Source organism: Scyliorhinus canicula, chromosome 5 (assembly GCF_902713615.1).
Source record: "Scyliorhinus canicula chromosome 5, sScyCan1.1, whole genome shotgun sequence".
Classification (NCBI taxonomy): Eukaryota; Metazoa; Chordata; class Chondrichthyes; order Carcharhiniformes; family Scyliorhinidae; genus Scyliorhinus; species Scyliorhinus canicula.
Genome location: NC_052150.1, coordinates 39,175,173 through 39,188,182, shown reverse-complemented (window position 1 = coordinate 39,188,182; position 13,010 = coordinate 39,175,173). Strand labels below are relative to the sequence as shown.

The following is a 13,010-nucleotide window of genomic DNA, read 5'->3' as shown; positions in this document are numbered from 1 at the left end:
CGCATGTCCCGCGGGATAGGGCATCCGGAGGCTCGTTGAGCTTCCCGGGTCGATACTCAATATCATAGCTGTAGGTGGAGAGTTCGATCCTCCGAAGAATTTTATCATTTTTTATTTTGCCCCTTTGTGAGTTATCAAACATAAAGGCGACCGAACTTTGGTCGGTGATGAGGGTGAACCTCCTACCTGTGAGGTAGTGCCTCCAGTAACGAATAGCCTCCACAAAGGCTTGTGCTTCTTTCTCGACTGAGGAGTGTCGGAGTTCTGAAGCAGAGAGGGTACGGGAGAAAAATGCGACTGGTCTCCCTGCCTGATTTAGTGTGGCTGCTAGAGCTACCTCTGAGGCATCGCTCTCAACCTGGAATGGAGTGGATTCATCCACCGCCCGCTTGGCCGCCTTGGCGATGTCCTCCTTGATGCAGTTGAAGGCCTAGCGTGCCTCAGCTGACAGGGGAAATTGTGTGGCCTTAAAGAGTGGGCGTGCTTTGTCCACATATTGAGGGACCCACTGGACGTAGTAGGAGAAGAAGCCCAAGCACCGTTTGAGGGCCTTGGAAAACGCATTTGTGCGGAAAACGCATTTCTCTTTGTTGTAGGTGATGTTTAATTTCTGTGCCGTCTGGAACAAAACGGTGGAGGTTGGCGTCGTGGTCCTGCTGGTCATAGCCGCAGATGGTGACATTGTCCAAGTAAGGAAACGTGGCCTGCAGCCCGTACTGGTCCACCATTCGGTCCATTGCTCGTTGGAACACCGAGACCCCATTAGTTACGCCGAAGGGGACCCGGAGGAAATGTAAGAGGCAGCCATCGGCCTCGAATGCCATGTAGTGGCGGTCCTCCGGGCGGATTGGGAGCTGGTGGTATGCAGACTTCAGATCCACCGTGGAAAAGAGCCGATACTGGGCGATCTGATTTACCATGTCAGCAATCCTGGGGAGGGGATACACGTCGAGGAGCGTAAATCTATTTATGGTCTGACTATAGTCGACAACCATGCGGAATTTTTCCCCGGTCCTAACGACCACCACCTGAACTCTCCAGGGACTATTGCTGGCCTCTATAATCCCCTCACTGAGAAGCCTTCGGACCTCTGATCTGATAAATACCCTATCCTGCAGGCTGTATCGCCTGCTACGAGTGGCTATGGGTTTACAGTCCTTTGTGAGATTGGCGAAGAGAGGAGGGGGGGAAGAGATTCACAGTGTAGCAAGTCTGCAGATAGTGAGTGGGGGCAGGGGCCCGCCGAAGCTGAGGGTGAGTCTCTTAAGGTTACACTGAAAATCTAGGCTTAATAAGAGTGGCGCGCAGAGGTCGGGCCAAACATAGAGCTGAAATTTTGAGTAGCTAGCGCCTCAGATTGTGAGTGTCGCGGCGGTGCGCCCCTGGATCTGTACAGAATGGGAGCCTGAAGCGAGCGAGATAGTTTACCGCATGGGGAAAACGGGGCACGAACAGCGTCTTACCAGGTCTGGGTGTATGAAGCTCTCAGTGCTCCCGGAGTCAAAAAGGCATGGCGTGTTGTACCCGTTGATTTGGACCTCTGCCACTGAATTTTGCAGATGCTTCGGGCGTGATTGATCCAGGGTGACTGCGCCGAGTTGCTGGCCGCGTGATGAGCGCCCGGGGAGGTCGTACTCTTCCGATGAGTTGTCCGTGCGTGCAGATGCAGGTCGGGCCCGTGGATCGCATGTGGCGGGTGGCGAGGAAGATGGCGTCCAAGATGGCAGCCCCCATGAGTCGCACGTGGCCGGCCGCGTGGTGGAGGTTTGCCAAGATGGCGGCCCCCATGGATCGCACGTGGCGGGAGGAAGCGGGGTCGGGGCATAGGCCGCAGCATTTCGGGCCCCGCGGGCCTGCGGAGCGATTACTTCGTGCCGCTGGGGAGTTGGAATCTGGGGCCCTTTTTGCGAGGCACACTCTCGCATAGTGGCCTTTCCGCCCGCAGCTGCTGCAGGTCGCATTGCGGGCCGGCCAGTGCTGCCGCGGGTGCTGATTCCGGCCGCAGAAATGGCAGGCTGGAGCAGCCTGGTTGCTGGGCGGCCGCGTGGCACAGGCCTGGGGGAGTTGCTGGTCGGGGGCCCATGATTGGGTCGCGTGGTCCGTGGGGAACGAGGTGAGGCTGCGGAAGGAGACCTCCATCATGGTAGCAATTTCCACAGTTGTTTCTAAGTCTTGGGCCCCCTTTTCCAGCAGTCATTGGCGCACATAATTAGACCTGAGGCCCGCTGCAAAAACATCGCGTACAGCAAGTTCTCTATGTTCAGCCGCGGTAACCGCTTGATAGTTACAGTCATTAGATAGATTATTGAGCTCTCTTAAAAATTCGGTGAGTGATTCTGTAGGCCGCTGGCGGCGAGTAGTGAACACATGGCGTGTGTAAACTTTGTTAATGGGCCTTACATACACCTTATCGAGTATCGCTAGCGCTGCAGTATATGAACCGGCCGAGTTTAGTTGTGTAGAGATTATATGGCTCACCCTCGCGTGCAGTAGACCTAACTTCTGTCCCTCTGTTGTTTCGGCTGTGCTCGCTTCTGCCAGGTAGGCCTTAAAGCACCGCAGCCAGTGGGAGAAGATTTATTTTGCCTCTGCATCCTGTGGGTCGAGTTCCAGGAGTCCAGGCTTGAGGGCTGATTCCATGATCGATCCTGACTGTTCTTAAATAGATTAAATTGATGGAACCATCAATTCACGATACACGTGTTTTAAGATATGAACAGTGGTTTTCATCTACTTACTACAGAGCCAGCCTGTTACCGTTGAACTCTCGATGAACTGCAGTCTGGCCCTGGACACGGTTATTTATACAGCAGTCAAGGGGGAGGGGTCATGGGCGGTGCCAAGGGTGGAGCCCTGAACAAACTCCTGAGCATTCCCAGAGCTACTCCCCCTAGTGGTCGGATAACGCTACTGCGCTTACAATGGTATTGGTAAATACAGTGTGAATTACTATGTTACATTCACCACAACTCCCCAACTGCTTTTCCATTTTGGATGCAGATAAGCAAGATGATTCCTCAGAGGACTGCAGCAAGAGCCAGGTTTGTGGCATCATGGATGGCTCAGCTGCACAGTGATTGTGCAAGGGGATTCCATAGTTAGGGAAGCAGACAGATGTTTCTGCAGTGTAGACATTTTTTTTTAAATTATTTTATTTTAAACTGATTCAAAAAGTACAAAACAAAAATAACCCAGGGCAACACACGCCCTTTCTCACAGTTTTGCATTCTGTACAAGTTTTTCCGCTTTTTTTGTTGAATTCAAATTCACCAACTGCCCTGGTGGGATTTGAACCCAGGTCCCCAGAGTATTGCCCTGGGCCTCTGAATGACTAGTTCAGTGACAATACCACTACACTATTGCCTCCCCTAATGGAATTATAATATTATTGCTATAACAGAGATCTGGCTCAAAGAAGGACAAGGCTGGGTGTTAAATATTCCTGTTAAAAAGTGCAAAGGGACAAGAGGGGCAAGAATTCCCGGAATGTGTTCAATATAATTTTCTGCTGCAAAATGTGTCTGGTCCAATCAGAGGGCAAGCACCGTTGGACCTGATTCTGGGAATGAGTTAGCCCAAGTGGGTCAAATACCAATTTAGGGACAGTGACCATTATTACCAGCACGGTAGCATAGTGGTTAGCATCAATGCTTCACAGCTCCAGGGTCCCAGGTTCGGTTCCCGGCTGGGTCACTGTCTGTGCGGAGTCTGCACGTCCTCCCCGTGTGTGCGTGGGTTTCCTCCGGGTGCTCCGGTTTCCTCCCACAGTCCAAAGATGTGCGGGTTAGGTGGATTGGCCATGCTAAATTGCCCGTAGTGTCCTAAAAAGTAAGGTTAAGGGGGAGTTGTTGGGTTACGGGTATAGGGTGGATACGTGAGTTTGAGTGGAGTGATCATTGCTCGGCACAACATCGAGGGCCGAAGGGCCTGTTCTGTGCTGTACTGTTCAAAATCTAAAATCATAAGATTTAGGTTGGCCATGGAAAAGGACAAGGAGCAATCCAGAGCAGGGATAATTAATTGGGAGAAAGCCAACTTCAATGTGATGAGAATGCATCTGAGTCGAGTGAGTTGGCAAAATAGTCAATGGTTGAACAATGGGCCGCCTTCAAAGAAAAAATGACAAGGCATACTCGCTTGAAGGGGAAAGGTGGGGACCAATAAATCCAGAGCTCCCTGGATGATGTGAGAGATAGAGGTGAAAATGAAAAAGAAGAAGTGCGTGTTCTGCAGATGTCAGGTTGAAACACAATGGAGAAACAAACTGGATATGGGAGGACCAGAGGGGAAGTGAAAAAGCTAACAAGAAAATCAAGGAGAGAGTGTGAAAGGAGATTGGCAGCTAACCCAAAAGGGAATCCCAAGATCTTCTATAAGCATTTAAGTAATAAACGCATGATAAAAGAAAGAGTATGGCTGATTTGGGATTTAAAAAAAGGGGATTTGCATGTGAAGGCAGGAGGAATAGTGAAGGTATTAAACGAGTACTTGGCATCTGCCTTTACAAAAGAAAGGAGATGCTACCCATGTCAAGGTGAGAGATGAGGGGCGAGATTCTCTGTTAGCCGAAGCTGAAATCAGGAAAGGTGATTGGGTGGAAAATCGGTTCCGACGCCAAAACGTGGCAGGCGCTGATTTGATGCCAAATTGCAATGCTCCAGTACCTCGACAGCGGCGTCAAGGCGTTCTGGAGCGCACGTACAGTAGACACCGTTTGCATATCACTAGCAGGCTCGACCCGGTATTCTCTAGGACCTCTGTGATTTTCCTGTTGCGCCTCCAATGGGCCAAGTTCCCGACTGCACAGTTCATTTTTGCTTTTAGAAATCGTGAAACTGGCATGGCAGCCACTGAGGGAGAGAGAGGGGGATATGGAAAATGTCCAACATCGTCATAATATTCCGACAGCTGTGCCGCTGGCCGGGGGGCTCCTGCCAGGGCTGGGGGAGTAGGGGGGGTTGCCAGGAGGTGGGCTGTAGGGTCGGGGTGGACGGGCATGGAACACTATTGCCGCAGCTGACAAGACAGCCATGCAGCTGTGCAAACCGCTAACAGCCCACTTTAAACTTAGTGCCAAGGGTCGTATAGGTGTCCCCCCAGGGCACTCCCTAGGATGCCCCCTGGCTCCAGCTGACCCATCTGCTGTATGGGCGCGCTCCAGCACAACCAGTGCCATCTTGTTGGCTGGGATAAGTGTGTGTGGGTAGTGTAATGTGTATGTGCGGCTGCAGCTTGTCAGCCTCCCGAGTATCAAGCACAGACCCGGCGAATCCCGCACCGTTTGTCATTGGAATTGATTGTGTTCCATGCGGCACTGGTGCTAGCCCCTCAATAGTAGCAGAATCGGTCCAGATTTTGCGCCAGTTTTCTGTTGTGAAAGTCAAGGAATTCTGAATTGGTGTCAACACAGCCTCAGAAATGGAAAATCCTGCCTCAGGTACCTGGTACACTTGAAGAATTTACAATTGAGAAAGAGGAAGTGTCAGAAAGGCAATTTTTCCTTAAAATTGGTAAGATACCAGGACTAGATTAGATGCATTCAAGGGTACAGAGGGAAGTGAAAGTGGAAATTGCAGAGGAACTAGTGGTAATCTTCCAGTCTTCCTTAGGCACAGGGATGGTGCTAGAGGACTGGAGAATTGGGAATGTTGCACCCTTGTTCAAAAAGCCAGAAACTATAGACCAATCAATTTGACTTCAGTGGTAGGAAAACTTCTGGAAACTATAGTTCGAGACAAAATCAGTAGTCACCTAGGCTAGTCAAGGACAATTATGGAAAGCCAGCATGGATTAATTTATTAACTTGCTGGAGTTTTTTGAGGAGATAACAAAGAAGGTTGATAAGGGCAATGCTCTTTATATGGTTTATATGGATTTTCAAAAGAAACTTGATACAGTGCCACACCACAGACTTCTGAGAAAAATTCTAGCCCATAAAAATAAAAGGGAAATTAGGCATTCGGATAAGAAATTGGCTGAGTGGCAGGAAACAGAGAGTCGTGATAAACAGTTGTTTCTCAGATTGGAGGAAGGTTTGTAATGGAGTTCCCCAGGGGTCAATGTTGGGACCCATACTCTTTGTGATATATATTAATGACCTAGACTGTGATGTTCAGGGCATGATTTCAAAATTTGCAGATGATACAAAGATTGGAAATGTTGCCAACTGTGATGAGGATAGTCTTGAACTTCAAAAGGACACAGACATGTTGATGAATTGGACAGACAAGGACAGATGAAGTTCAATGCAGTGAATGATTAATTTTGGCAGGAAGAATAAAGGACACAGTATAAAATAAAGGTAAAAATTCTAAAGGAGGTGCAGGAACCTTGGTGTATATATAGATTAGCCAGTGAAGATGGCAGGGCATGTCAGAGAACAGTTAATAAAATATATAGTGTCTTAGGTTTTATTAATAGGGACATTGAGTACAAGACTAAGGAGGATGTGTTGAACTTGTATAAGACACTAGTTAGGTCTCATCTATAGTAGTGCATCCAGTTTTGTGCACCATATTTGAGGAAGGATGTGAAGGCATTGAAGAGAGCAGAGATTCATGTGATTCCAGTGTTTAAGAACTGTAGCTATGAGGATAGATGGGAGAGGTTGGGACTATTTTCCGTGGAGTTAAGAAGTCTGATGGGAGTTTTGATGAGGTGTTCACGATTCTGAGAGGTGCAGACAAGGTAAATTTTGAGAAACTGTTCCCACAGAAGAGAGCATCAAGAACTAGAGGGCACAGATTCAAAATAATTGGCAAAAGGAGTAAAAGCGATGGAGGAAAATGGTTTCACCCGGAGGGTGATTGGGGTCTGGAACAAACTTCCTGAGAGCATGGTGGAGGCAGGTTTGATCAAGGTATTCAAAAGGAAATTGGCTTGTCAATTGAAAAGAAAGAATATGCCAGATTACAGGAGTAAAGCATGGGATTGGGGCCTGGTAGAATGCTTTTTCAGAGAGTCAGAGACTCAATGGCCTCCTTCAGCCCCATAAAAGGGCAGCGTGATGGCTCAGTGGTTGCTCTGCTGCCTCACAGCACTATAGACCTGGGTTCGGTTCTGGCCTTGGGTGACTGTGTGGCGTTTGCATGTTCTTGCACAGTCCAAAGAAGTGCTGGGGTGGTGGGGTTGGGGCCTGCGTAAGGTGCCCTTTCAGAGGGTCAGTGCAGACTCGATGGGCCGAATGGCCTCCTTCTGCACTGTGGGGATTCTATGACCTGCTTTTCTTGTTCAGCGCGTCAGCAGCAAATCGATGTTCTGGGAGTGTTTTTGGACTCTTGGGTTTGGGATTTGTTGTTTGGGGTATTTTTTGGCGAGCAGAGGGCGACAGAGAATGGGGAATGCAGCGGGCGGGCAGCGCACTGCCGGCGAGGGGAGCAGCTGTGAGTCACCATGGAGCCGGCCAGCTGATTGAACAGCAACAGGAGCGCGGAGGGGGAGGGTGCCAAAGACCACACCCACCAGACGGCATTTACTTGTTCCTGAAACCGGGAATTACGCAGGTTAGTGCGGTCTTCTTTAACTTCAACCTGCGGAGTCCGAGCTCTGACATTCGCCGGAGGCAGTTGCAGTTTCTTTTGATTCGCTTTCGCGGAATTTCCGAACCGAACGGCTCTTTTACCACCCCGAGAAGAAGTCGAGGTGGAAAGAGTGCAACATTGTAAGGGGGTGTACTCAGGTTCCGTGTTTTTGCGAAGTGTATCACTTGACCCATTTAAACGGGCACCACATGTCGGCGAATTGTCTATCTGACTACCGAGAGAGAGAGAGAGAGACTGACCGAGTGAACCTCATTCACGTGCACGCATATGTTGACCTATTGATCATTATCTCCGGTGTAAACAGGGACTAAATACCACCCACCCCGCAAGTTTCTGCACTCCACATAATACTGGGAACCATCTGCGTTTTGTTAACTTAATGTGCAGTTTATTACGTTCTAAGTAGGGATTTCTGAATTAACCTTTGGTAACCTGAGCAGGTAGCAATTGAGAACTGCAATCTCTCCAGGATTCCTCTGAAGTCTCCAGGAATTAAAAATTGGACACGGGAGGGGGAAAAATACTATGGGGTGGGGGATTAGAACAATTGTGCTTTTTCCATTTTCTTTGTACACTTTTTTTTGTCATTTAAAAAATATTGGACATCTAGAGAACAACAGTCGAGCTGGTTGGAGGCAGGAGGTGATGCCTCCAGAAACATCTGGGGCTGGGCTCTCCCAAAATGGGGTTATGTCCCCACGCCGGTGTAAAAACGCTGGCGTTGCACTCCTGAATTTCCTCCAAAAAAGATAGATCGATTCACTTACCTTCAGGGGGCTAGCAGGGACCTGGAGTAATTCACGCAGCTTTAGCACCTTCGATGGCCGCACCTCCGGTGGCTGAGCCGAGCACCATGGTGGACCTGAACCATGGAGGCAGCTCCGTAATGTAGGCCCCCCCTATTGGCTGCCCATTCTGTGCCCTGGCCACCAATAAGCCCCCCCCCCCCCCCCCACCCATCTGTGCCTGATTCCCCCACCGGTGCCTGATCCCCCCCCACCAGGGCGTCCGCGGACTGAGTCCACAGCCGCCACGCGAAAGTCCAGATTGGCCATACAATGTTAGTTCAACGCTATCGAGAACTTGGCCGGTTGGGAGCGGGGTATTGCTGGGTAGGCCTCTGGCAATAGCCCCCCAGCCGCACAGAGTAATACGTGGACGTGCAGACATTTGGGGCCCAGAGAATTGCTGGACTGGCACCGGGCCCGATTCTGTCGGGAAAGTTGATTCTCCACCCCTGGAGTCAAGTCATGCTCGCCCCTCAGAGTCAGAAGGTTCAAGTCTCTCTTCAAAGATTTGAACACTTAAATCTAGGTTCACACACCAATGCAGTGCTGCCTAAGTGTGGCATTATCACACAGGGCATTAAACCAAGACCCTGTCAGAATTGGATGAGAAAAAACTTTCCCTGGCCCAAAATTATCCCACAACCAACATCACGAAACAAATTATCTGTGCAAAATATGCAAAGGGACTGCTGTGTTGCTGACATACAACTGTGACTTCAATTTGCATAATTAGCGGTAAAACAGTTTGAAATGTTCGGAGATCGTGAATGGTGCTGTATAACTGCCAGTCTTTTTTTCTTAAGTATCAACAGAACCACATTCTTCTCCCCCCTCCCTTATTCTAATTCAGTCCCTCTTTTCCTTCTTCCCTGAAGGTGATTTAGGTATTTGCTGGAGTGTGACAGAGATCCACGAACCTTTCCATTGCACAAGGAGGGAACCTTGTTTGACAGAAGCACAGGTTGGAGAACTGAAATAAAAAGTTGTATCCTTCTATCTGATCAACACTCACATTGAGCAAAGAAAGTTGGGAATTTGAAATAGTTGAATCACTTTTGGCTCAGTAGCCATGTGGCAATTTGCCAAAGATGCTGTTTTCCATGTTAGCTTACATACTTTAGCCCTGTGTTTTAGAATATTTCTTTTTTTTAACTAAATATTTTATTGAGGTATTTATGGTTTTACAACAACAAAATAAACAATGTACATGAATTTTATAAACATAGGGCAAAAGCCGTCTTCCTCCCTTACAGGTCCCACCTTTACTAACCCCCTAGTCTAAACTAAGCTAACCCCCCCACCCCACCTTTCTGCTGACTGTTAATTTGCTGCAAAGAAGCCGACGGACGGCTGCCACCTTCGGGCGATCCCTAACATTGGCCCACTCAAGGCGAACTTGATTTCCTCCAAGCAGAGAAAGCTAGCCATGTCAGATAGCCAGGGCAGCACGGTAGCATGGTGGTTAGCATAAATGCTTCACAGCTCCAGGGTCCCAGGTTCGATTCCCGGCTGGGTCACTGTCTGTGTGGAGTCTGCACGTCCTCCCCGTATGTGCGTGGGTTTCCTCCGGGTGCTCCGGTTTCCTCCCACAGTCCAAAGATGTGCGGGTTAGGTGGATTGGCCGTGCTAAATTGCCCTGTAGTGTCCTAAAATGTAAGGTTAAGGTGGGGGGGGGGGGTTGTTGGGTTGCGGGTATAGGGTGGATACGTGGGTTTGAGTGGGGTGATAATTGCTCGGCACAACGTCGAGGGCCGAAGGGCCTGTTCTGTGCTGTACTGTTCTATGTTCTATGTCTCCGACTTCGGGGGCTTTGAGTCCTTCCAAGCTAACAATATCCGTCTCCGGGCTACCAGGGAAGCAAACACAGAACGTCTGCCTCTTTCTCCTCCTGGATTCCCGGGTCTTCCAACACTCTGAAAATTGCCACCTCTGGACTCATTGCCGCCCTTGTTTTTAACACCGTAGACATGACATCCGCAAATCCCAGCCAGAATCCCCTAAGCTTTAGGGCATGTCCGGAACATGTGGACATGGTTCGCTAGTCCTCCCGCACACCTTGCGTACCTATCTTCTACCCCAAAGAACTGCTCATCCGGGCCACTGTCATGTGAGCCCAATGAATGACCTTGAATTGTATCAGGCTGAGCTTGGCACATGTTGTGGACACGTTGACTCCACTCAACGTGTCTGTCCAGAGACCGTGCTCTATTTCTCCTCCCAACTCCTCTTCCCACTTGCGCTTCAGCTCCTCCGTCTGCGCCCCCTCTGCCCCCATGAGTTCCTTGTAAATATCAGAGACCTTCCCTTCTCCCAACTACACTCTGGAAACTACCCTGTCCTGTATCTCCCTTGTTGGTAGGAGAGGGAAGGTTGAAACCTACCTACGTAAGAAGTCCCGCACCTGCAGGTATCCAAATTTGTTTCCCCTCACCAATCCAAATTTCTCCTCCAGCTCCCTCAGGCTAGGAAAGCTCCTCTCTATAAACATATTGTCCATCCTCTCCATCCCTGCTCTCTGCCACGTCCAAAACCCTTCATCTAGCCTCCCCGGGGCAAACCGGTGATTATTACAGATTGGAGACCACACCGATGCTCCCTCCTCTCCCACATGTGTCCTCCATTGCCCCCAGACCCTTGGGGCCATCACCACCATGGGGCTGGTGGAGTACCATGCCGGTGGAAATGGCAGAGGCGCTGTTATCAACGCCCCCAAGCTGGTGCTCTTTCACGAACCTGCCTCCATACGCTCCCATAACGAGCCTCCCCCCACCACCCACTTCCTGATCATGGCTATATACGCCACACAATAGCAATTACTGACGTTCGGCAGTGCCTGCACGCCCCCACACCCCTGGCTCCACTCAAGCAGCCCCTTTTTTACTTGCGGGGTCCTTGTCCCGCTTCAGGATCAATGAAATTGTGGCTTGTGACATCGTCGGAGGAAGCACCCCACGCTCCCTTGCCTCATTGAATGTCTTCATCAACAGCGGCCCCAATATCCCAGAGAACATTTTAATAGAACTCCACTGGGTACTCGTTCGGCCCCAGGGCTTTACCCGACTGCATGGCCTTCAGACCCTCCGCTATCTCTTCCAACCCGATCGGGGCCACCAGCCCCTTTACCAGCCCCTTGTCCACCTTCGGGAAGTTCAGCCCCCCTAGGAAGCGCCTCATCCCCTCCGGCCCTGCTTGGGTTTCCGACCCATGCAGCCTACTATAAAACTCCTTGAACGCCTTATGGTGAATAAGGCTGCTGTGTCTCCAACCAGGTTCCCGTCCCTGTCCTTTACATTCCCTATCTCCCTGGCTGCCTCCCTCTTTCTAAGCTGCTGTGCAAGCATTCTGCTGGCCTTCTCTCCATGCTCATAAATCGCCCCACTCGTCTTTCTCAGCTGCTCCACCGCCTTCCCTGTAGTTAACAAGCCAAACTCTGCCCATAGCCTTCGCAGTTCCCTTCTAAGCCCTGTCTCTGGGGTCTCCACATATCTCCTTTTGACCTGCAACATCTCCTTTACCAGTCAGTCCGTCTCTGCCCTGTTTACATTCTCCCTATGGGCCTGTATCGAGATCAGCTCCCCTCTAACCACCGCCTTCAATGCCTCCCAGACCACCGATGCCAAAACTTCCCCCGTGTCGTTGATTTCCAGGTAGTTCTGAATACATTTCCTCAACCGCCCGCACACCTCTTCGTCTGCTAAAAGTCTGACGTCTAGCCTCCATTGTGGCCACTGGTTACTGTCTTTACTACCTGAAGGTCAACCCAGTGCGGTGCATGATCTGAGATTGTGATCGTCGAATACCCCGTCCACCACCCCTGTCAGTAGAGCCCTGCTCAAATTTTTAAAAAATCAATCCGGAAGTGCACTTTATGTTCATGTGAGTGGAAGGAGAACTCCTTCACTCTCGGCTGCCCAAATCTCCATGCGTCCAACCCCCCCCCATTTGCTCCATGAACCCCTTTAGCTCCTTTGCCATTGCTGGCACCCTGCTCGTCTTTGAGCTCGACCGGTCTAAACCAGGGTCAATAACTGTTGAAGTCCCCTCCCATGACCAACTTATGCGAATCTAGGTCCGGTATCTTCCCCAGCATCCTCTTTATAAACTTCACATCATCTCAATTTGGTGTGTACACATTTACTAGTACCACCTGCACCCCCTCCAGTTTCCCACTAACCATAATGTACTGGCCTCACACATCCATAACAATTCTTCCTGCCTCAAACACCACTCGCTTATTAATCAGGATCGCGATCCCTCTAGTCTTCGAGCCCAGCCCCGAGTGATGAACCTGTCCAACCCATCCCTTCCTTAATCTGATCTGATCAGCTACTCTAAGGTGCGTCTCCTGTAGCATTACCATGCCTGCCTTCAGTCTTCTCAGATGCGCAAACACGCGTGCCCTCTTAACCGGCCCATTTAGTCCTCATACATTCCGGGTGATCAGCCTAGCTGGGGGGCTCATCCCCCCCCCCCCCACTCCCCCTTCGCCAATCAGCCATCACCTTTCTTGGGCCAGTCTCCAGCCCGCACCCCATGCCTCCACCGGCCCGCCCCCGGCACCCTCCACCTCCGATGTCCTCTCTGTCCCTCAGCAAAAGTCCCTCCCTCGTCAGCAGAACATTTGCCCCCTTCTTCCCACCCCCTAGTAACAGCACAATGTAAATCGACCCTTCAATAAGCC

At 50.3% G+C, this 13,010-nt stretch overlaps 1 protein-coding gene across 2 annotated transcripts in view; it reads left to right on the top strand.

The window, feature by feature from the left end:
* The first annotated feature begins 7,436 nt into the window (after nucleotides 1-7,436).
* eepd1 (endonuclease/exonuclease/phosphatase family domain containing 1) overlaps nucleotides 7,437-13,010 on the top strand; it is a 212,121-nt gene continuing 206,547 nt past the window's right edge. Inside the window, exons 1-2 of one of the 2 annotated variants that reach the window (XM_038796934.1) lie at nucleotides 7,437-7,502; nucleotides 9,205-9,290. The gene's annotated coding sequence lies outside the window, so the exon portion shown is untranslated. Of the gene's footprint in view, nucleotides 7,503-7,556; nucleotides 7,661-9,204; nucleotides 9,291-13,010 lie in introns of those variants that run through there. The other variant, XM_038796935.1, reaches the window with a different exon arrangement.